The following is a 24,165-nucleotide window of genomic DNA, read 5'->3' as shown; positions in this document are numbered from 1 at the left end:
CTTGGCTTTGTTGAACCTCACTAGATTCTCGTGAGCCCATTTTTCATGCTTGTCCAGGTTCTTCTGAATGGCTTCACTTCCTTTTAGCGTACCAGCTAAGTATTTTCTTCAGATTTGCCGAGGATACACTTGATCTCAATGTCTATGTTGTTGATAAAGATAAGATACCTTATTTTATTTCTTCGTAGCTTTCTGAGTGCAAATCTGTCATATTGTAAAGAGAGCAGTCATACGAATAATTGTACCTGGTTACATAAGCCCACCGACACGCATAGCAGAGAGTGCTTGGCACTCATTCTGAGTCTGTAAGAACTAAAATATGTACTGAATTATTAGCATTAGACCTAAACAATGCTGAATTTGGAATATCTCTTATTTGTATTATTTCATATACATATTATTACATATATTTTTTGAATGAAAATGCAAGGTGTATTATAGTTAATGAGAGATTCAGAGAAGAGGGAAATAATCTTTCAATTGTTTCAAAGGTATGATTTTTTTTTTAATGTATCCAAAGCTGATTAAATAAAGGTGAACACATGTTTCATAGTTCACATGAAATTTGTTGAGTAAAAATCTGTGAGGTGAAATACTGTCCTTTGTCTTATTTGTGGCACTGAAATTCATTTTAGTTAAAAAGAGATACTAATTTGGAAAAACATACCTGGTATAGAAGCCATGGCAGCAAACAGTAGGGGGCTAACACTTGAAGTCAATCATAGAATCATAGACTCATAGAATCACAAGGTTGGAAAGGACCTACAAGATCATCTAGTCCAACTGTCTTCCCACTGCCATTGCTACCACAAGCTACTTAACTATATCTCATAGCTCCTCATCCAGATGCCTCTTGAACACTGCCAGGGATGGCAACTCCACCACCTTTCTTGGCAGGCCATTCCAGTGCCTGACCACTCTCCGAGAGAAAAAATTTTTTCCTTATGTCTAATCTAAACCTCCCCTGGCAACAACTTGTGGCCATTTGCTTGAGTCCTGTTTGCTGCATGGGAGGAGGCCAAATCCCTCTTCATCACAACCTCCTTTCAGGAAGTTGTAGAGTGCAGCGAGGTCTCCTCTGATCCTCCTTGTCACGAGACTAAACAACCCCAGCTCCCCCAGCCACTCCTCATAAGATTTGTGCTCCAGATCCCTTACCAGTTTCATTGCCCTTCTCTGGACACGTTCCAGGGCCTCAATGTCTTTTTTGTAGTGAGGGATGCAGAACTGAACACAATACTCGAGGTGTGGCCTCACCAGTGCTGAGTAGAGGGGGATGATCACCTCCCTGCTCCTGCTGGCCACACTATTTCTAATGCAGGCCAGGATGCCATTGGCCCTCTTGGCCACCTGGGCACACTGTTCGCTCACGTTCATCCAAGTATCAGCCAACACACCCAGGTCCCCTTCCTTTTCACAGTCATCCAGCCCCTCAGCTCCAAGCCTGTAAGTCTGCATGGGGTTATTGTGGCCAAAGAGCAGGACCCGGAACTTGGCCTTGTTGAACCTCTTCCCATTCACCTCAGCCCAGCTATCCAGATTATTTGGATCCCTCTGAAGGGCCTCCCTATCCTCAGGCAGGGTACCAGGCTACCACCTCCAACTTGGTGTCATCTGCAAACTTATTGAGGGCACGCTCAATCCCCTCATCTAGGTCATCAACAAAGATATTAAACAACATGGGCCCCAGTACCAGCCCCTGGGGGACACCACTTGAAACAGGTCACCAGATGGACTTAGCTCCATTAACCACTACCCATTGGACACGGCCCTCTAGCTAGTTCCTTACCCAAAGAAGGGTATACCTGTCCAGGCCACGGGTAGCCAGTTTCCCCAGGAGGATACTGTGAGAGACTGTGTTAGAGGCTTTGCAGAAGTCTAGGTAGACTGCATCAACAACCCTTCTCGCATCTACCAGTCTGGTCACCCAGCTGTGGAAGGAGATGAAGTTGGTCAAACACGACCTGTCTTTCACGAACCTGTGCTGAGTGGGCCTGATGCCCTGGATGCCACGCACATGCCGTGTGATCTCAAACAAGATGATTTGCTTCGTAATTTTCCCTGGTACCAAGGTCAGGCTAACAGGGCTGTAGTTCCCTGGACCCTCCTTACAGCCCTTATTGTAGATGGGAGTCGCACCGGCAAGCCTCCTGTCCCCTGGGACCTCTCCAGATAACCAGGAGTGCTGGTAGATGGCCAAGAGTGGCTCGGCAATCACCCCCACCAGCTCCCTCAGCACCCTAGAATGGAGCCCATCCAGTCCAATGGACTTGTGACAGTCCAGATGGAGGAGGAGCTCTCTGTTTCCACCTGAATCACTGGGGGTGTATTCTGCGTAGCATCCCAGACTTCCAGATCAGGGCGTAAAGTGTCCTGAGGATAACTGATCTGTCTATTAAAGGCATTGAGGACCTCAGCCTTCTCCTTATCCTCAGTGATCGCAATGAAAATGTGGTATGTTAGAATTTTAATTTGAACTTCTTTAATGTGTGATTAATGCTAACTCAAAATCTTTGGTCTTTGTCTCCCTCTTTGCTTCAGTAACTTCTAAGCAAGTTCTTCTTCCAAATTTTGTAAGATTTTTATTTTGTTTTGTTTCTCACTGAAATTTATCTGAATTATCTGTGATTTTATTGTTCTACCCTTCATGAAGTCACTAGCCAAGAGTTTTTGCTTCATTTACTGTAGCTGCCTAATCAGATATTAAAATTCTAAATAATTTTGGATGTTTTGGACTTAAGATGTCTGTATAAAATACAGGAAATCAGCGTCCATGTGTCTTCTATAGGTGAAATAGATTCTAGTAGCTCCAACTCTACATGTTAACAGATAAAGATGAGTGACAAGGTCAGTCATTTTTGCTTACGTAGTCATTGTGCTCATAATAGCACCTCATCTTGACTTAGTATAGATTTAAAAAGCACTTCACAAAGGAGGTCAGGATCACTAAAAGATATGGCAGCTCAGATGGGAAGTGACTTACTTGTGAACATTCATCAATGTCACGAATTAAGAAGGGACTCAGGAACTTCACTCTAGTGCTTAATCTCGACTAATCTACATCTAGATTTGCTTTGACAGCTCAGTTTTATCCCAGATCTATACTTATATTTGTTCCTCATTCCAGATTTATTCACTTGATCTGTGCTCACAACCCTTTCTTCTTGTTTGCTAAGAGCACTGTGGTGAACAACTGTACCTGACTGGAGTGCCTGCCAAAGGAGCAGATTTTGCAGTCATTCCAGCATATTGAAACTGATAATTGTGAAAACTGGGAAAAGAGAAATTAATCTAGATACAAAACAGACAAATCATGCATCTTTTGTAACTGTTAGAGAGCTGCTACTCAAAATTGCACAAGCTGATTATTTAAAGTGTCTAATTACCTGTGCTACCTGGTGTAGGGAACCTGCTTTGGCAGGGGGGTTGGACTCGATGATCTCTGGAGGTCCCTTCCAACCCCTACAATTCTGTGATTCTGTAATAGTACCAGTACTCATTATTGATGGTTTTTTTTTCTTGTTTGAATATATGGATATTGAAACTGCTTAACAATTTCAAACAATGATCATGTTTCCAAAAAATCTGTTTTCATGTGTGTGCATGTGATTCACAGAAAATGAAGTGAAAATTGTTCATTAATGAAGCTTCATGTTACTGCAAAATCTGTTGACATTTCCTAAACTGAAAAATGGTGTAAAAATTAGATAATTTATTTATTTTGCTCTTAGTGCAGTTTAAAATATGTAAGTCATATAATTCATTCTGTGCCTGAAATTTGACAAAAAAAAAAAAAAGGCACATAGAAGGAAATGAACCAGCTGTCTTTATAATGATGCTGTGCATGTGGAATAACACTTATTAGTATTTATATGAAGGAAGCTTATTCAAAGGAAAAATGGTTAATATTTGATTTATTGAGATAGACATATTTTTAAGTTATATAGAATAGTAAATCATTTTGGTAATTAACTTCATGTCTCTTGGTACCATGTCTTAAAAGGTTCTTAAAGCATAATCTTAAAAGTACAGGGAAAAGCACATCAGAAAACAGAGCACATCTCATGTTATAGAAGTTTTCCAGCACTTCAGTACTTTACAGATGTGCTAGCACCACAGTCCAGCAATAAGGTTTTTGACGTTCACAGATAATCAGAAGTTATCTACTGCCATATCTGACTGACAAACAAGTTACAGTTAGATATCAACTTTTATTTACCTTTGTTATGAGAAAATACGTTTTCAAGAAAAGTATTTTATATATATGTGTATATTTATAGTAAATAATCACAAAATTTACATATTTTGTAAATTTAATAATATTCTGTTTTGATAATTATTGAAATACATCATAGTTGGTTTTGTTAGAGATAATTTAATTATATTTTTAGTTTATCTTAAAATAAAATCAGAAATAAATGGGATTTTATAAAACAATATAAGTATAAAGGATTTCAAATAGTTACATTTTATTGTACTTTCATTCACTTATCCATATTGAAAAATAAAAATGAGAAAAATCCTATTCATGTAACAAAATAGTAAAATTTTTAAGTCTTTGTTTTCTTTACTCAAATTACAATATAACTTGATAGAATTTTGCTTTCTCTGAAATTTATGAAGCATAATTCAGCAATATAGACTCGTTTAAGTTTTGACATTATTGAACAATCTGATACCACAGTGATTTTAAAATACAGGATTTTTCATCATATAGTGATGTGTAATTTACACCAGGTAATTTTTTTTTCCTGAGAGGAGAAATAAAGTCTGTACTTGTATCTAAAGTATTTATACAAGTTTCATTTTACAGCACATATTGTTATAAAGGAAATGGTTATCCTTTTCATAGAATTTCTACATAGTGATATATTTTTTGTTGACAGCTCAAGCATGAAAATTAATTTTCTACAATGTGTTACTTTGGCAATGCCTAAAGGACTTTTCCTTGTCTTCACATGTATTCTATATTTGTACCTCATTTGTCTTAGAAGTGTTATGAGATCTTCAAGTTATTACTAAATCATATACAGACTCATGGACTGCATATACAGATGGGATGTTTACACTTCTGGACTGATGTCTTGTGTCATAGCTGTATCTGGATTTACTTCGTTAGATCTGATATGAGGCCAATAATTAAAATGTACCTTCTTTGAAGGCACTCCTTTCTGGATACTACATCTTCAGCCCATAGTTACACTATGAAATATATGGGCAAACACAGAGAGAAAGGAGGGAGAACAGAAAGAAAAGGAGTACAGAGGAAAATTTGGGATAGTGAAAGCATAGTCACAAGAAAAAAAATTCAGATTTCAGTGTACCTCATCTTCGGATCATAGACATTCAGTGTGGCTCTTGTTCGTTCTCTAAAATCTGAAAAAAATCCATAAGCAGGTGCTGAAATCAGAAAGCCCGTTTATACCAGATTCCTGAAAATAGAAGATTCGAGGGCCGTTTTCCCCCTGAGATGGCCCCTATATGGATATTGTAATGCCTTTCAAGAGCTGATGGAGTAGAGATGTGCTACAAATTGTGCCTTTCCTTCCCTGCTTCTCAATAGTGCTGTAGCTTGATTTGAAATAATTTGCTTGCAATTTTCCCACTTTTACAACTACCAAAGAGATTTTAATTTGTAGCATTGTGATTGTAGTAAAATCTAGGGATAGTCATTTCTGTAGTTTGTACCAAACAAGAATCAGAGAATTCCATGATAGATATGTGGAAAAGCAGCAGTGTTGTAACATAGCAACTTGCGTGGTAACATATATATTCTTATTTCTAACAGTCTAGCACTATGTGAGCATTATCAAATGTCTGTATTTCAATCACTTCTTAACAGCATAGATGCTTTTACCTCACTACATGTGCTTTTTAATTATTACTGGTAGCAATAATTATCATTGTATACTGCCTTTTGCATCAGAAGTAAAGTGAACTAAAACTGCAACAGACGATAGCGTTCACTAACCTAACTATAGTAAAGTTAAGCAGGTTACATGGACGTCCCATGTTGCATCTTACCAAACTAAACAGAAAGATCAAGGGAAGCAGGAGGGTGAGCTCAATGATCTTATTCCTTCAAATCTGCATTCATAAGAGACATACTTGGCTCAAATTCCACTGGGCCTAATGTCATTGTGTCAGTCATTTAATTTTTACAGAGTAGAAGTGGTTTAAGGCAAGAAAAAGCATAACACGGACCAATTTTTCACAGGATCAATGCTCTCTACTTCATATATTGTTTTCCCTCATTTCACATTATTTCACAGTCACTCAAATGATCCAGCTTACAGTCCAGAGTAATTTTCTCTGTTTCTTCTCCTGATGTAAGATTTCTTATCCATTTATAATTTGTATATATTATTCATCAGAATTATCTCTTATTTAAAGAGATATATTTGAGAGAACATACTAAGGCTAATTGTAAATTCTTCAAAGTGGAACTTTGGATCTGCTTTGCAAACAAGTATTTATAGAACCTCTTTCACTTCTAGTTACTAAATCATTCAGAATTCAATTTTCCAAGTTACTTACGCTTTACTCAATTAAATAGGTGTCAGTATTCTCCATGTAATCAAATTTACTTCTCAAAGCCTTATATATTAATGATGTTTTCATCTATTATCTTTTCTAAAATCAAATTGTATGTTCACATAAGATAAAAAAATCCTAAGTATTAAGTAGATTTTCATAGTTACCTAGAAGAAATATATATATTCATATTTCATTATTATATTCATTATATATGCCATTTTTTTAAATAAGAAAAGTAACAGGAAATACAACTTAAAATCTTTGAAACTCTACATTCACATGTGGTATTGAAGTGCTATGCAGACTCTGTCTAACCTCACACAACTTTTGCAAATTAAAAGTGAGAAAGGTTTTGAGTGAATCCTGCAAGATTCATTTTTACAGAGGACTTGAATTTGGGCAGAATCACATTCTTGCTTCAGTCATAGAATAAAAAAGCTGAGCAAGCTGGCCGTATAAGCCCTTTGTGTAAGACTGCATCTGAGATGAAAGAGAAGTGTGTTGGATTCCACTCAAGTTCATAGAAATAGTTTTGTTTATGAGTATTGCAAGTAGCAGAGAGCAGTTCCCTGAGAATTAGAATGACAGCATCAGTATTTGACTTATAGTTGTGGAAAAGTATCAATTTACATTCAATCCCACACTCAATCACATGCTTTCTTATCCATAGGCATTCTGTGATGATTAAGCGCCCAGCCCTGACCTGGAATGCGTTGCAACTTCTGCCCAGCTTTCCATCCCTAGAACCTTAGAACTTCTCATTCTGTCTTATCAGTATTTACAGGAGGTAATTTTCCTTTTTCCTTCTTTCTCCCCCCCCCCCCCCCCCCCCCCCTTTTCTTTTTTTTCTTGCTAATATTTTTAAAAACGAAATCTGCTTTTCAGTTCAAGTAGTTGAGACTTGACAGAATGCAGCAGATGGTAAGGACCGAATGTGCTATCCAATGCCTGAGACTTATCAGTGTGGATGCCTGGTTTGTTAGGATTAACAAACTGAAACTCAGGACTTTTTCTGAGAGCAACTGTTTCTAAATCAGTTTCCACTACTTTGCAATTTGGTTTCCAACCCCTCATTCACTAAATTAACCTTTCAAAACTCTTGCAACCTGATGGAAAGCACTGAAGAAACATGTGTTTTTATTTTTGTTTTCTCTTCTCTTTTTTTTTTTTTTTTTTTTTTTTTTTTCCCCTTTGAAAAGGAACAGTCAACTAACAATTAGGAACGTTGACTGCATTAGCCATTTTAAAACACAAAGCCATCACCAGGCCAAAGCAGTAGCTTGAAATAAATAGAAGCACCTGAAATCATTTGTTTCTCTGTTTCTCCTGCACACACACACAAAGCTTTTAACATTGGAACAGCGTGTGTCATTTTAGCCAATTGCGGAATTTGTTACGATTTGCAAACCTTTGAAAGTAAGGATTTGTCATGGAAATGCTGATACAGTCTTAAGTGAAGCAGTGTGAATGGCATGGCACGGTTCTCTGCTCCAAAGAGGCACAGACTCAATTGGCATCAATCTCTGTATACACAGCCATGACAAAAGGGGAGCCGGGAGCCTGAATATTCTCCAAAAGCACTTAAAAGACCGATGTGAATTGTGAAGGTCTTGCAAGTTTTTGTTAGTGTGCAGCTAGACAGTATGCTGTGCTATTCATTTTAGGTTAAGCTTGTGGTGCTGTCTAATAAGTGGCCCTTCTACAAAAAACGTGATCTGTGCTTTTCCAGATATTTGTATGTCAGGCAGCTACACAGCAGCAACTTCTGTAATCCCTTCTCCCGCAGTTAGAGCTACTAGAAAGGCTTAATAATATCCCAGAGGCAAAGATGAAACAGTATCTCCACAGCTACTGTTTGCTGTAGAGAGCTTTTGAAGTCAAGCTTAAGATGTCTTTATTTCCCTACCAGAAAGGATTTTTCCCCCTTCTTTCTCCAGTGTTGTCATGATGATGGATTTCTGCTTAAAAACTATTCCAAGGGGCTCCACTTTTCCTATAAAACATTAGGGAATGAGAACGGTTTTTCGTCAAGGACTCCTGGAATTTGAAGGTACAGTATGTCACTACGGAAACAAACAGCTACCCTACCAGCAATCTCAATTTAAAATTCCCCTCTTCCTTTCTTATCAAGTTTACGGCAGCTTCAGCCTTCACAAGTATCTTCTCCTGCTTGAATCTTGGCTTTTAACTTCCATGTCTAATTATGTCTACACTGAGTGCATCATGCAGCCCTCTATTTGTAGCTCATTTTTTTCTTTGGTGTAAAAAAGTTAAATATGATAAAGCTGCTAACGATGTACAAAATATGATCAAATGAAAGAGGATAATATTACATAAATGCAAATGATTATTGATTACAGTTATGATGATTATAGTTAGTTTAACAATTTATTATTTAAGCACAGGACAAAGGAGAGCAGTTACCTCTGTTAAGTCTCTCTTAATACAAGATCAAGAAAATATTCTTTAGGAGGTTGGAAAGAAGTTTGGAAGATTGGGAGGAAGGGAGGAAGGGAGGAAGTGAAAGATGAGAAGGGGCCCATAAGTGAAAGTGAAAAGGCAAGAAGGCTTCACAGTGGCGAGAATAAGGGAGGTGAAGAGGGATAGTTGGTTTATAGAGGTAATTATAGAAGTAAGAATGTAGAGCTTGTTAGAAAAATAAGGGATGGGAGATACTCGGTCTGGGATAATGAGGGGAATGAAGGCCATACCGATAAGGTTTGAGAACAGCCCAGAGACATTTGGTAGGGAAGTGACTAGATGTCCACGGTGATTAGATGGAAGGGAAGGGAAGGCTAGAAGAAACTGGTTTAGAGGGATGCCCTACCAAATGGTCAAAAGTTAACAGGGAGAAAAACTACAACCCTTTTCAAGGAAGATGAGGATTTTTCATCCCTCAGCCAACAGAAGGAGACCCTCATGACCCACTATGGAAAAGGAAAAGGAAAAGGAAAAGGAAAAGGAAAAGGAAAAGGAAAAGGAAAAGGAAAAGGAAAAGGAAAAGGAAAAGGAAAAGGAAAAGGAAAAGGAAAAGAAGGGAAGGGGAGAAGTGGGGAGGGGAGGGGAGTAATTTAACAGAATTTTCCAGAGGATCTCTTCCCAAATGGGGAGAATAAAAAACACCAAAGTAACTGAAAATCTAATACTTGAGACGGAGCATAATATTTGGGACCCAAAGTTAATCTCAGTTTCTCAATGGCGAATAATAATGAAGAGTACTTCTAGACATTCTTGAAAAAAAAAAGAACAGAGTGTTATTGTGTATTCTGCAGAAAGTAAGTTGTTCAGAAATACACATTTATGTAAAAAAAAAGCATCTTCAAGTACTATTTTGGAATGTTATTCTGAATTAATGTGAATAAGGAAATTGCATTGCTAGAAAAAAGAAACCATGATAGTTATCCACTCACTGAAGCAAGTGAATTATTTATTACTTGTGGGGGAAAAAAAAGCCAGCAACAACAAAGCAAAACAAAATACCCACATCCTTCCACATACAAAAACATGGGGAAAAAATCCCTAAAACAAAATATCATGGGTACCTGATATGATATGACATGAGGACTTCAAGCTATCCATATTGTAGCCACCTTTTAGATTCCAAAGATGCTGATGTCAGTTGTTGTATGGGAAGTAAGATTGAATCAGGATCTGTCTTAATGAGGCTGAACTACGTCATTAGCTGAACAGTTATAACAAGAATATCCACTATAATCTAAAATAAAATGAAGTCAGATTGAGAATGAATAATGCTTAAGAGTGTCAGGAAGTGGAGATAAGAAGTGGGTGTTGTAGAACATTTTGCCATTTTCTCTGTTATTTCAGCACTATTCCCACTCACAACAATGTATTCAGTGATTGTGTAGAAAGATGAGACTCTCCCACAGAATGAGTCGGAAATATATCAGAATATGTAAAATAACTTTATATTTATCAGTAGGTAGTAAAAGGCGGAAAACATAGCTAGATAGTTATAAGTTTGATAGATATAAGAGATTACAACTGTAGCTCAAGTGTAAAGCAAAGATCCAAGATAAAAGCCTATACACAGCTGTCCTCAGTTGCAATTCAGAGCAATCGGAAAGGCAGGTGGTAAAATAAATACTCATCTGAACATACACTGGTTTCTATTCATTTATTTCTGAACTGATCTTTTATTATATGAGCTAAGTCATAAGCCAAAGACAGGCAATACAGTCAATGTGCCTCATGAAATAATAAAAAACTATAAATAGTACAGATACTGTACTGCTACTACAGATCACATAGATAACCATGACAGTTTGTCTGGGTGAGTCATGCTAATAAAACAAATAAATTAATAACTAAATGTATAAATAAAATTATTTTTAGCAGTTGACTTTGATATGACATATACATACTACCATGAGTTGTCCCTGAGAATTTAAAAAGGATCACTCACTACAAGATGAATGATTCTGTTTTCTTGTATTCTCCCTTTCCATCATACAGTACTGGAGAGTTCCAAAAAGCACCAATGCCAAATGGGAGTAGGATTATGTTGTGATCCACAGCTTTGATGCAAAAAAAGCCAGACTCCTTGGTGAGGAAGTAATGCAGAGGACATGCCTGTCCCTCAAATCTGAAACTGCAGTAGGTGGTTAAAAAACTGTAGAAAACTAGAAATTGCTGAAGTTTCTATCATAAAGAAAAGCTAAACTTTGAGTGTTAAAGAGTCCATGCTAAAACATGGACATAAGACTTCAGTGAGATTCATTGTGAATTGTTGTCTCTTCCCAGGAGATCTCTAGGCTTACAAGTTGGATTTCTAGTCTATCTACAATAAAGTAGGCAAAACCGAAGAGATCTCAGATAGATCTCTTTCTTTCTTTGTTATAATATTTCCACAGAAACTTGAACAGTCTTGATTCCAAGATTTTTCTTGAATCAGGTACTGGAGATGATGAAAGACGGACACCTGTACTTTCCTTTTCCACTGCAGAGATCATTCTCTCATAATTGGGAAGAAAGAAGAAATTTTCTTCTGGACTGATATATCCAAATGAAACATCAAAATATTTATGTTATGAGGGCCTCTTCCGTGACAGTGGGTGGGAGGAAAAGACAAAGTTAGAGGCTAGTAGATTTTCAGTTCAACTTCCTGCTGGCTAAACTATACTTACAGCTGCTAATCATTTCTCTGCAGGGTTCCTAATCCACACCAACTGAATTTGTAAAAATTGTAAAACTTTGCCAACTAGGTATAGTATCCTGATAGCTTGTCCTGCTGCCATGATCTGCAACTGTATTTGTCTACCTGCCAAGCTTGCTACAAGCCTTCGAGTTTTAGTGATCCTACTCTGACAGCAGCCTTTCATTGTTACATTTCTTTGATGGTCTTTTTCCTAGGCTTTGCTTCAATAACACTTTGCTTGTCTCTCTTTCTTTCATTCACAGTGGGCAGCTTAGCAATATGCCTGGTATGAATGCTCCTTTCATAAGTACTGTGCCAGTTGGCCCACTCCATGCCTTCAAATTGGAAGGCTCTCAGTACTCTGGCTCTAATCTGCCATTAGCTTTTACACAGAATAAGAAATTACCACAGTGTTCCAGCAGTACATAAACACAGTGCAACAATATTCAGCATTCTATCACATCTTTATCACAGATCACAGAAGGAATTTGCAGGCTGAATGAGAAAGGAAAAGAGATAATAATTTCACTTTAATATATATTGCTGACTTATAATAGCAAATATTCATCTAAACATTCTATTTTATAAGTAGAAGTGCTTTTATTTTTACTGTACCCTCCTTAAGGATACTCTCTAATCCAGAACATTGTTGGGAGCTGAAGAAAAAGGAAAAAAATATAAGGACAAACTGTATAAACATTACTTTTTGTAAAGTAATTACATTACTTTGCTGTTAGATGCAGTGATTATATGTATATTTTATATATTGCAATACAAAACTCTTCAAGAGCAGTAGTATTTGCATCTGTGTGAATGTGTCTTTCAGTTAAACTTCAGGAAGTTCAAAGGCCTGTTTTCTTCTGTTTTTATTCCCCATGTTTCCCACTGAGATATTCTCACTGATTAAGATATTATTTAACTTTTTTAGTGTTGTTAACTTAGTTATTTCTTATTTGTGGAGGATTTAAGCACACTGGTGCAGCTGGCATTAATTATTAAATAAAAAATAAACGATCTGTAAATCAGGATATTTTAGCCTTAACTCATCTTCAGTTTTTTTTCTATAATCTTGTCCAAAACATTCTCTCTCTCTCTCTCTCTCTGTCTCTCTCTCTCTTTTTCTTGTGGACTTGAACAGAAAATGCTTTTTACCTGAAAATTACTCTGAGACAAATCAAGGATCAAAACAAAGGATACAAACTTTATAATTAATACCATGCTTCATTAGTGAGTGTTTTGCTTGTCAACACCTGTCAGGCTTCGTAATATTTTCTTCTCATGCATGGAAGGTATCACAGAAATGTCAAAATCTCGTAGGAATTCAGAACAAAATGTCTGGGAATAAACATAAAGCTTTATGTGATGCTTTGAGACACCATGAAAATATAATGAACAAATACATATACAGAAAATTGTAGAATCATAGAATCCTATAATTGGTTGAGTTGGAAGAAACTCTTAAAGTTGAGCCTTAAAGGTCCAGCTCTCATGTAATAAACAGGGATACCTGCTACTAGATTAGGTTGCTCAGTCTGGTCCAGCCTGACCTTGAATGTCTCTAATGGAGCATTCACCACCTCTCTGGGCAAACTGTTGCTGTGCTTCACCACACTTAATGTAAAAAAACATCTTTATTATATTCAGTCTAAATCTCTTCTTCAGTTTAAAATCATTTCCCCTTGTTCTATCACAACTGACCCTGCTAAAAAGTCTGTTCTGTTCTTTCTTATGGACCCTTCCTTAATATATTGAAGGGCAACTACCAGGTCTTCCAGGAGCTTTCTCTTCTCCAGGCTGAACTGTTTTATTTTAAATAATTATCATATTTTTCTATTCTTTTAATAAATAATTCCTCTTGCTTTGCAAAGGCTTAATTTACTTACACATGAAGAAATACACCTTCTTCGTGTTCATGATACGAACTTTCCATTTTGTAGGTGTCTCTGATTTTTTACACGGTGACAGTCCAGGTCCCAGAATGGCTTAACAGTGCATTGTGCTATTATTCTGGTACTGTCTACATCATCAATAATCTCTTGAGCAGATGCTCAATACCCAAACATACTGACCACTGGGGAATCATAATAACTATCTACAAACACAAAAAAGGAACGTTGTAAGAGGATAGAGACCAACTACTCACACTAGCTAACAAGGGCAGAATAAGAAGGAATTAACGTTATTTTTAAACAAAACAAAAGAAAAAAAATCTTGATTAAAAACAAACAAACAAACAAACAAGTTGATAAAACAAGATCAAGAAATAATAAAAACTGCCACAAGAACTTCAAGACACTTAATCTAGCCTCCTGGTATGCCTGCTTCAGATAAGCTGACATGGTATAGAAAAATCATCTACTTTTTCAGCTAGTTTTATGCTTCTTAGAGTAACTGTGTGCCTTACTGCTGAAAGTTAGTTTGATGCTGATCTTATTGTGGTTGACCACAACAGCTACTTCTTCTAGTTCCCTGTGGTCAGATACTAAACAAGAAAAATAGTTTGTGCATAGACTAAAACAAAATTTAAAAATTGTCAGGTTTTCCATTTTGTATATGTGGATAACTGCACATGGTTTTTTTCTCTATAGTAAAAGTCTCTATACTTTTTTACTCTATATTTTTTCTGTATACTAAAAGTCAAAATTGTCAGTGAAGAGGACAGTGCTTTTCTAGACTTTCCTTACACAGTTTCCTTTGAACTTTTTTCCTCAGTTAGTCTACTGTATAAAGAAAAAAAAAATCCTTAAATAAATGAAGAGTACAAACAAAACTTTACAGAAAGAACATATAAAAATTTATAGATCTGTCCAAAAGTAATGCCTCTGTTTATTTCCACGGAGACTACGAAGAGCACAATAACATTATTACAGCAAATTCTCACCTACAAAACGTTACTTTGCAATGTAATCATCATCATTAGCTGCACATTTTCACCAGTGATGAATACATTCCACACTCATAAAAATCCAGAAGGGTATAGATGACCTGCTTTTCCACAGCTGCTATGATGGCATTACTGTTAGGAAACTATTTCCCATGAAGTCCAACTTTGATTGTGCTCACATCCACTGCTTAGTCTCCAGAAGTGTTCAGCAAGCATTGATGAATGTCAATGGGTGATGTTTTTTCCATGTGAAGGAATTCAATTCCTGTCATGGTTTTATGATTTTTGGGTACCAATATTCAATATCATAACATCATGTATTGCACTGGGAGTTGAACTATTAATACTCCAGTTCTGGGCACCTGTTTAGAAGAGAAGAAGATCTACGTACCCCAGGGGACTTTTCAGTTAGAAAGGAGATCAACCATACTGCACATCTCACCTCAGTGTTCTGGTGAGGCCTATCCATCTTTCAGACACTCTCTCATTATATTTGATTTATTAACTTCAATTCTAATTATATTGTATTATGGTGTGTTATCTTGCATTCTGATACTCTATTTTGTAAATTAGTTTGTTTCTCCTCAGATAGTTGCCACTGTTTTTAATTATTTGGAGTCCCCTGTTTCCCTTTTCTGGGGGCACAGATTTTGCAAAATCTCTCTGTCCCTCTAGTCACGGAACCAGGCTGAACCAGCCTGTAATCCGCTGACATTTCCACACCTTTGCTTTATAGACACTTCCATGTCAGATGCCATTCAGACATCTGTGAAGCATTCATTTTATGGCCATTTAATTTTCTGTACATTGAGTTTTACAGAGATTACAAGGATTGGTTCACCTAGTACCATGTGATAAATTCAGGTCTGAAAGAAATGATGATAAGAAAGCTTATAAACAAGATGGAGACAATAACACCTGAGTAGGGGTGCTGAATCTAGCTGGGATAGAAAAACATTTTGTTTGCGCTTGTGAAGTATCAATTACTAAAAAATATGTTGTCTAAATTCGAATTGTTTATTGGTAACAGTTCCAGGAAGGTTCTAACTCCTATGCTCTGACTCAGAATTAATGTGAAAATCTTCAACACCTGCCAACAATATGCTTGAGTATATGCTAATTATTACCATTGTAGATTATTGCAATCAATTGTCTGAAAATCTTCCTTGACACTGTTTAGTTTCTTAATACAACCACAATACGAATGTACTTAAAATAATTTATTTTGGAAAATATTATAATGAGAAGTCTGTATGTATGCCTCAATATATGAAAGGAAGAGGACAAGAATGTTATCAAAAAGATTTATAGTTCTACAAATCCAATAGATTTTATACTGATGTACAACTTCATAATTTCAGGAGAAACTTTTCTATGCTGAATTTATACTCACGAATGTCAAGGAGAAACTTCTATTTCTAGAACATTAGGTAGATTTTTGACTGAAGGAAGTTTTTTCAGCAGTAACATGTAAGCAATTATTCAGGTATTTCCTACAGTATTCATTCATTCTTTGTAGGGAATATAGCAGAGTAAAAATCAGAAGTTGTTTCTGGCATTTTCCAGGAAGGCAAAATGTAATAAAAATAACATAGATTTTCAGATAGTATATTGCCAGTTGTTTCCTTATATCACAGTTACTGCCTATAGGGCAGAGATGATTGAACTGCTACACGTAGCACAAAGACCTAGAAACATATCTTTATCTTGGTATCCGTATGGAAATTCAATATGGAAATAATAAAAAGTGATTTGAACATCTGCTACTTGAATTCCTTACTAATTTGTCAAAAAGAAAGCCTGGGATTGTTTTTAGCAATAAGAAAAATACACAGTAAGTTGGAAGACATTGATAACACTTAAGCAGAACAGCTCTTCAGCACTCTGATGGGATGAGTTACTGTACAGATGGCTTCCATCATGTAAGTCTTTTCTGTTTATAGGGCTGCAGGTGGTAGAGTGGGAAACAGAGTAAGTGGAGTAAAGGTTAGCACTCCAAAACAATTGTAGCAGTTCACCAAGTAAAATCTGTCCCTGTTGAACGCACTAGCTATTTATCAGCATTGCCATCTAGAGCTGCATAGAAAAAAAAATACTTCAGACAGTAGAAACTGTGAAATTAGATCTTTCACTGTAATGTACAAGAGAAATATAGACATGTTATACTTTTTATTACCTTAAGGCAGGGCATCCAGGAACTGTCTTAAGGAAGCAAGAAAAGATGGGGAAAACAAAGACAATAAAAATCTCTAAAATATTCAGACACTCTTGACTGATTTTCATGCTTGGCAAAAAACAAACAAACAAACAAACAAACAAACAAAAAACTTCATAAGAGTTAGTATGGTGTTCAGGTTAGCTTCCCTTTGGTAGTACAACTGAAATTTGTATTCTCCTAATTTAGAATGATCACTGGTACACCAGTGGATTAGTCATTTTATCTGTTAGGCATACATTTTAAAATACTTTGAATTGCATAGTAATCAGTTCTTTTACTGCTGCTACAACTCCCCTGGGGCACTTTCAACCATTCCGGAAGGTAAGGGAACTGAGGAGGTATCACATGGGTTAGCGACAGCCAGAGGTCGATTGAAACTGTTTGATAATTGTCAGTTACAAGGAGGGCAGGAAAAGAGCTGAGTGAAAGTTTCGTGGAAGCTTGAAACTTCCTGACGCTCTCCAGATTTCTTTGTGCCACAGAAGGAATGAGTATCTTCCTTTCTTTGCTACTATGTTGCTACTTTCCCACACAAATTAAAGGGATTTTTATTCTGAGTAAATTTTTTTCCAGATGAGCGGGAAAAAAATAGGATATTTGTTTCAGGTCTATTATTTTATTCCCTTAAAAGAGGATTGTGGATTGTTTTACACAGGAATAAATAATAATAAATACATTTTAAAAAATCAACTCTTTTTTCAGGCTAAGATAGATTTTCAAGATAAAGGAGAGCAGAAACCCAAGCTATTTTCTTGTGTTTTACTTATCTTCTACTCAAGCCATGAAATTATTTGACAGTTATTAGCTATAAATGTTTTATATAGCCAGTTTATCCAGAGTCTATGAAATCATTGAAATGAATATTTTAGAACTATAAGGTACCTAATAATGAGATCTATGGGAAAAAAATAAAAAATTGTACTGAGATGTCCTTAAAAACCTGTGTTTATAGTTGCAGTTACACTGCTATCTAAAAGCATTTGCAAGAGTGTTTCCCTTCTGACCCTTGCTGGCCAGCATGGTCAGCTGCTCTCAGAACTCTTGGTGCAACAGAACTACTGGCTTCACAGTAACTTGATGACTACAGATGTCTGTAGAAAGCTCAGGAAGTGTTGGGAGCCTTATTGAACCCAGTATGTAATCCCCATAATGCTAGAAACACTGAAAACTGGCACTAAGGCACAGGTCTGTTGTCTCCTCCTACTTCTGGTTGTAGTCCATATATTCTGGGAGTCATAGAGACCTTCGAGTACAGCACAAGAAACAGAGGTTTTGCTCTTTCTTTTTTTCAAGACCATGCTCATGTTCTCCATGACAAACTGTCAGGAGATAGAACTAGAAGCACATCTTCTTCAGGAATTCTAACTTCAGTGTGTATTGGCTTTGTCTGAAAGCTGGCTACATAAGACAATCCGTCACTCTTACATCAGAGTAGGCACATTAGGTATAGCTATCACTTTTATTTGAAGCTACTTCCCCTTTTTCTGATGGTTTGACTAGTAGTCTACACTGCTCCAGAAGTCACTAGAGATTTCAGACAGAAGCACATTCTCTGCAGTAGTCTTCCGCAAAAAGCATCCTTGTCCATTCACTCTAAAAGATGCCAAGAATATGCCAGATTCATTAAATTTTAATGTACAAAACTGTTAACCCGTCACACTCATATTTAGGAACCTAGTCATCTTCATCTTAAATAAGGTTGACATATCCTTTCCTGCCTGATGAGATGAAGTCCAGCAGTGTGGGAACAGACAACTGCTGCTGACAGTGCCAGTACTGCCCTGAGGATTGTGAATGCATCCAGAGCATCCTGACACCCACAGAAATTTAATTTTAGTCCTAAACTTCTGGCAGATTATCTTTAAATAAATCGTAGGTGAAGTAAGGTACACTGACTGTTTGCAAGATGAGATCTGAAAGCTGAGCCCTCACTGCTGTCATCCAGTCTCTTTTGACCTTAGAATGTACTATTGCCTCCCTTCATCTCTAAGTTGTATAACAAATCCCTTAGGACAAGGAAACACATAAACAGAATCACTAGCCACTGGCTCCAGCTCTATGACTGATGCCTCAGGAGATTACCAGCGACCATAGTGACCTGTAGATTACAGGTAATGACTTGAGGTACAGAAGAAATATGGCTGAAGGGCTCTGGTGTAGTAAAAGAATATCCTCACCCAGGTGGAATGCCTGAGGAACTCTCAGCTACCTACTGACATCAAATTATTAAATTAAATAACAAACCTCCCCTATATTTTTCTTTCTCTTTTAATGGTATTCTTTGGACAAAAGGCATAGCTGCTCTTTTATCTGGAGGTAACTATTTCAGTTTTCCAGATGGTAATGTCAGGAAAATAAAAATCATGGTTATGATTAAAAAATAAAGCAAAAAGAGATAATGTTGTAGGAATAAAGTAAGGAATGACAAGCATACTTCTGTAAAGCCTTTAAAGAGGAGAATGTGAATAATTCTTACCTGTATATTAGGTCTATGGGCAGGATAAACAGATGCAGACATATAACTGATATACCACTACTATAATTTACTTCATGTGGATACTTAATCCCTTGCAAATGAGAAGTAAAGCAAGTAATGAAAGTAGTTTATTTTGGTTAAGTTTTACTTTGCAGTCACCATGATATGAGAGTACACAATAGGTCTGTTATATCAGCTTAGCTCATATGTGGCATCTCAATGAGCCACAGCAATTCAATGCAATTTCAGGGTTTTTTTAATGTTTGAAATTATTTTCATCTTCTGTCCTCTTATCAGTGAGAATCCTCCCATTTTGCTTACTTACTGGTTAGATAAATTGTTCAGTACCAAGATCAAAACCCATATATTCCTATATTTGCAAAAAATCTGTCTTATCGTAACTAAAAAGTCTTTTCTCCATTTGTATATGTGTACTATTCAGATAATGGGAAGCATATACTTTGGGAAAATGATACTGGGAGCTCTGTCACCGGTGTATCTGATACTATGGAGAGTTTTACAAAGTATTCAAGGTGCAGGACTGTATGGGTGATTTTGAACAAAGTATGTATTTAAATATTTTTTATGGCTTTGTGTAGAGTTCCAATATACATGCTAAACATTATATGGCTTTTAGCAAATTGAGTGCAAAATGATATTTTAACCTCACTGCACTTAGAAGTTTTAGGGATTAGGAAAGCTGAAGTCTGAAATTCATCTTCTAACATGGTGTGCTTGAAAGCAAGGTGCATTGTCTGATTTCAGTCTAGTCAACCCAGTGGCTTAACATAACAATGTTGTATATTATCAGGGAGTAATAACATCTGAAGCTTAGACTCTTCTCTCCTCTGACTATTCCAAATCTTTTATATTGGGCTTAAGGCAGTTCTTGCTCTTTGACTAGCTGATTATTTATACTAAGTTGAAATGGAAAAAGATGACAGCCAACTTTTGATATTTAGAGTAAAATAATGAAAAGTACTTTTCCCTTGTTGTCAATATTGCTTGCAGAGAGATAGGATATTCAAAGAGAGGCATATACACATACAGCATTTTAAAATCACTGTCACTGATGTGCTCTGAAAAGATTTTTCTTTGTTGAATTGCTAAACCTGATAAAATGTGTAGCTCCCCATCAACAGCTAAGAGCTGCTCCAAAAGGTATGATTCCAATTAAAGAGAAGTCTTTACATTCTCCTTTCCCAGGGGGAGCTGATAAACCAACAGCAAACCATTCTAGAAATGAGTGAAGACAGATAAAAACAGTGTGAAGATTTCCACTGATGAGAGCAGTAACACTGGTGAGAAGCTGAGCTTGATGTACATTTGTTGGCACCAGCTCCTGGAATTAGCTTCTGGTTCAGGACCTTATTCTAACTAGACAAACAGAGCTGCCCATACCATGAGATGATTACTAAGATTTAGTAAATATCATTGTCGTAGTTCTACAGTCTGTTAGGCATAGTTGTTTTCTTCAGTGGATGTTTAAAGGTTTGATATAATGAGTTCATCCTGTAGTAAAAAAAATAATTGTAAAGCAGTTGACCAGATTTATTTTTCTAACAGAATCTCAACAGTTGAGATCAACAGTCACAGTAAATTATATTGGAATTTTCAGTATGTACTTAAATAATAACAATAAATGGGTAACGGTTTCAATGATTTTACTTTTTTTTTTTTTTTTTTTTTTTTTTTTTTTTTTTTTTTTTTTTAATCCAAACAAATAGCACAAAGATGAGGGATGCAGTTTCTTATAAAGATTTGAGAATTCAAAGTTTGATCATTATCTTAGCTTTTGCTCTTAGTATCTCCAGCAAGCTCTGGTAAAATTCCTGTGAAAGAATTACACTTTGATAAGTCTTCTAGCCAGATTTCTAGCCATTTATGTGCCCTGCTCAATGATTCTAATTTAACAGCTCCTTCTGGATGATTCTACCTAAGTTAGATATGTCCCAGAATGCATTGCCCTACTTTCTGTATAATCCTGAATGTCTTTATATTCTCTGATTCAAGTGGGACAGATGGCCCAGAAGAGATTAACAGACCTCTTGAGACACATTTCATAAAAACTGGGAGGTCTGTTATGGTTCAATAGTTGTGTGATCTTTATTCTAAAAATGATATAGTAGTTATGATTGAAACAGCTTGAAAATGTAGGATTTTATTACCAATTAACCTTCAAAATCATGTAATGATTATAGACGTAATAACTGATTTTTTTTTCATTTGGTATATAACAGAATAATTTTAGTGGTCTGAAATTAAATAGTATACTATTTTAAAATGTTCCTTTCTATATCTGATTAAGCTCAGAACCTGTCAGGGTTATTTACCAGAATTATTTATTTGGTGATCTTCTATATTCAGTTATCACTGCATAGTCAAACTGTCACTTAACTTTGGAATTACTTCAAGGCTCTGTGCCTACGGCATACAAGAGGTGAAAAAAATGGCTAAATTTAAATTTAGGTTTCCCATCCTGTGAGATGATTTAGCACCAAACAATGACTTTGTAGACATGCTCAATGTGTCAAAGCAGTGGTAAAAGTAAAATCTGAAGCAAGATTAAAAAGAGCTTATAAACAGGAGGAAGACAGACCTTTTTCATAAGCTATAAGTGAAAAGGGGGAATGATTTTAAACTAAAAGAAGGGGTTTAGAATAAATGATAAGGGGAAATATTTCACTCAGATAGTGGTAAGGCGCAGGTACAGGCTGCCCAGAGAAGCTGTGGATACCCCATCCATGGAGTTAAATGCTAGGTTGAATGGGACCCAGCCACTGGTGAGTGGCACCCTGCCCATAGCAAGGAGTTGGAACTAGACAGGCTTTAAAGTCCCATCCATTCTAAATCATTTGATGATTTCCTTCCTTCCTTCCTTCCTTCCTTCCTTCCTTCCTTCCTTCCTTCCTTCCTTCCTTCCTTCCTTCCTTCCTTCCTTCCTTCCTTCCTTCCTTCCTTCTAGTAATACTCTAAAAGCATTAATTGATTAATTGTACAGACTTCTATCCATTCACAGGTGATTAAATACAAGGTGATATTTAATAGTGAATAAGTGAATGGCTGAAACACATTTTACCACCTACTGAGTTAGCAGGAAAATTATAGAAAATAAGTGAATCAAATAGTAGCTGGGACTTCAGGTTTCAGGAAGCCTGAATCACATGGGCTACAGGAAAAGAAAGCAAAAGGTTCATTTCTTCCAAATATTATTATATTACTACTTCGTTATGATACCAATTTGTTTTTCCAGTTTGTGGCACAGGTTTTTGTTTTTATGGGTTTTTTTTTTTGTGTTGTTCTTTTTTTCTTTTTCTTTTTCTTTTTCTTTTTTTTATGAAGAAACTTGTTTTGTTTATTTATATTGAGTCTTTCCCTGCTAGTCACTGTTGAATTTAATACAGGTAAGGAAATATTCAAACAGTTCCATCTGAGAATGTTTGAACTGAAGTTCAGGACTGGAAAACAGGGAAGTAGGAGTGAAGAGAAGAAAAGGGAGTTTTTTTTGGCCCCTTAAATAAGAATTTTGAAACCAACACCTAGTAATTTTTGAATGTCGTATGATTAGTAGTAGTTTTTCTGAGACCATTGTATATCTTTATGGCTTAGTGCTAGTGGGGGCAATGGTGATGAGGAGACACTTGGACTAGATGATCTTGTAGGTCGTTTCCAACCTTGTGATTCTATGATTCTATGATTCTTTATAGCCATCAGTGAATGTACTCTGTTAAGGAGCTGTTTCTATAGCAACTCCTTAAAACACACTGCTATGTATTAAGATCTCCTAATGCAAGTGCACAGGATAGTTTCTAAAAACTTGTAACTTATTTGGACATATAACTAGTGCTTCAAAGATTAAATGCTAAGACTTCTGCCACTGAAGCAATTAAGGGGTGGGTGGTAGATAAAATCAAATTTGCTTTAATATTGCTTCTTGTTCCCCTTAGCACACTTGATTGAGTTACAGTAGAATCAATTCAAGAAAGTGTTAAATAATTTAGGATCCAAGTGAAACAACTGCAGAGAACTTAAGAAGGGAACTTTGTCCATTATAGCCTAGCACCAGAAACATTCGAGTGACGTACCAGAGGTTGTTCAGCTGGAAAAATCAGTTTCTCTCAAAAAGACAATTTAACGCATATGTATCCTTTTCAGATATTCATTTATTTTCATTATTTTCATTATTATTATCATTCTTAGACCTGTGGACAAATATATATTTAATTCTTTCCAGTGGATCCACTTGATCCCTTTAAGATGGCTTGTTAACTAAATCAGGGTTTTGGTGAATACACAAGTCCATATGTTTAGATATGGAAGCTTTCATTTTACCTCAACACATTTCCATTGTTAATGATTGATGAAGAGGAACTGTCTGTCAATAGGATATATTTAAAAGAAAACTTAATATTTCTGTATTGATTTCATTGTATTTTCTTTCCTAGTGCTTTGTATTGGCTGTCTGTTGAGGTTATGGCACTGCATTTCAAATAATACTCATATCCTCATATCCAGATTTTATTACCACCAGGATGGCAACAATGTTTTCATCTGTATGTGTGCAGGTGATTACAACTTCACAGAATAAGACCACTTACCACTGCCATCTTTGTCAAGAAAAAAAAAAACAGGTGGGTATATCTATAAATGTTCCTATGAGAAACACTACAAATTTATGTTAAATATTTCATCACTAATATAGATGACGCATGAAAAAGTAATATTTGCTCATATTTACATGGTATCTGGCACGGGAAATCAAATGAATTGTTGCTTGAGATGAACAATTTATTTCTTAGAATTGATATCAGTTGATGAAGGAGAACATTTGTTATTATCTTGACTGTAACACTGCAGTGAGAATCCCAGTCTGATGTTCTAAGCAACAGAACAAT

Source organism: Lagopus muta, chromosome 2, assembly GCF_023343835.1.
Source record: "Lagopus muta isolate bLagMut1 chromosome 2, bLagMut1 primary, whole genome shotgun sequence".
NCBI lineage: Eukaryota > Metazoa > Chordata > Aves > Galliformes > Phasianidae > Lagopus > Lagopus muta.
Note: the sequence above shows the minus strand (reverse complement) of the source record.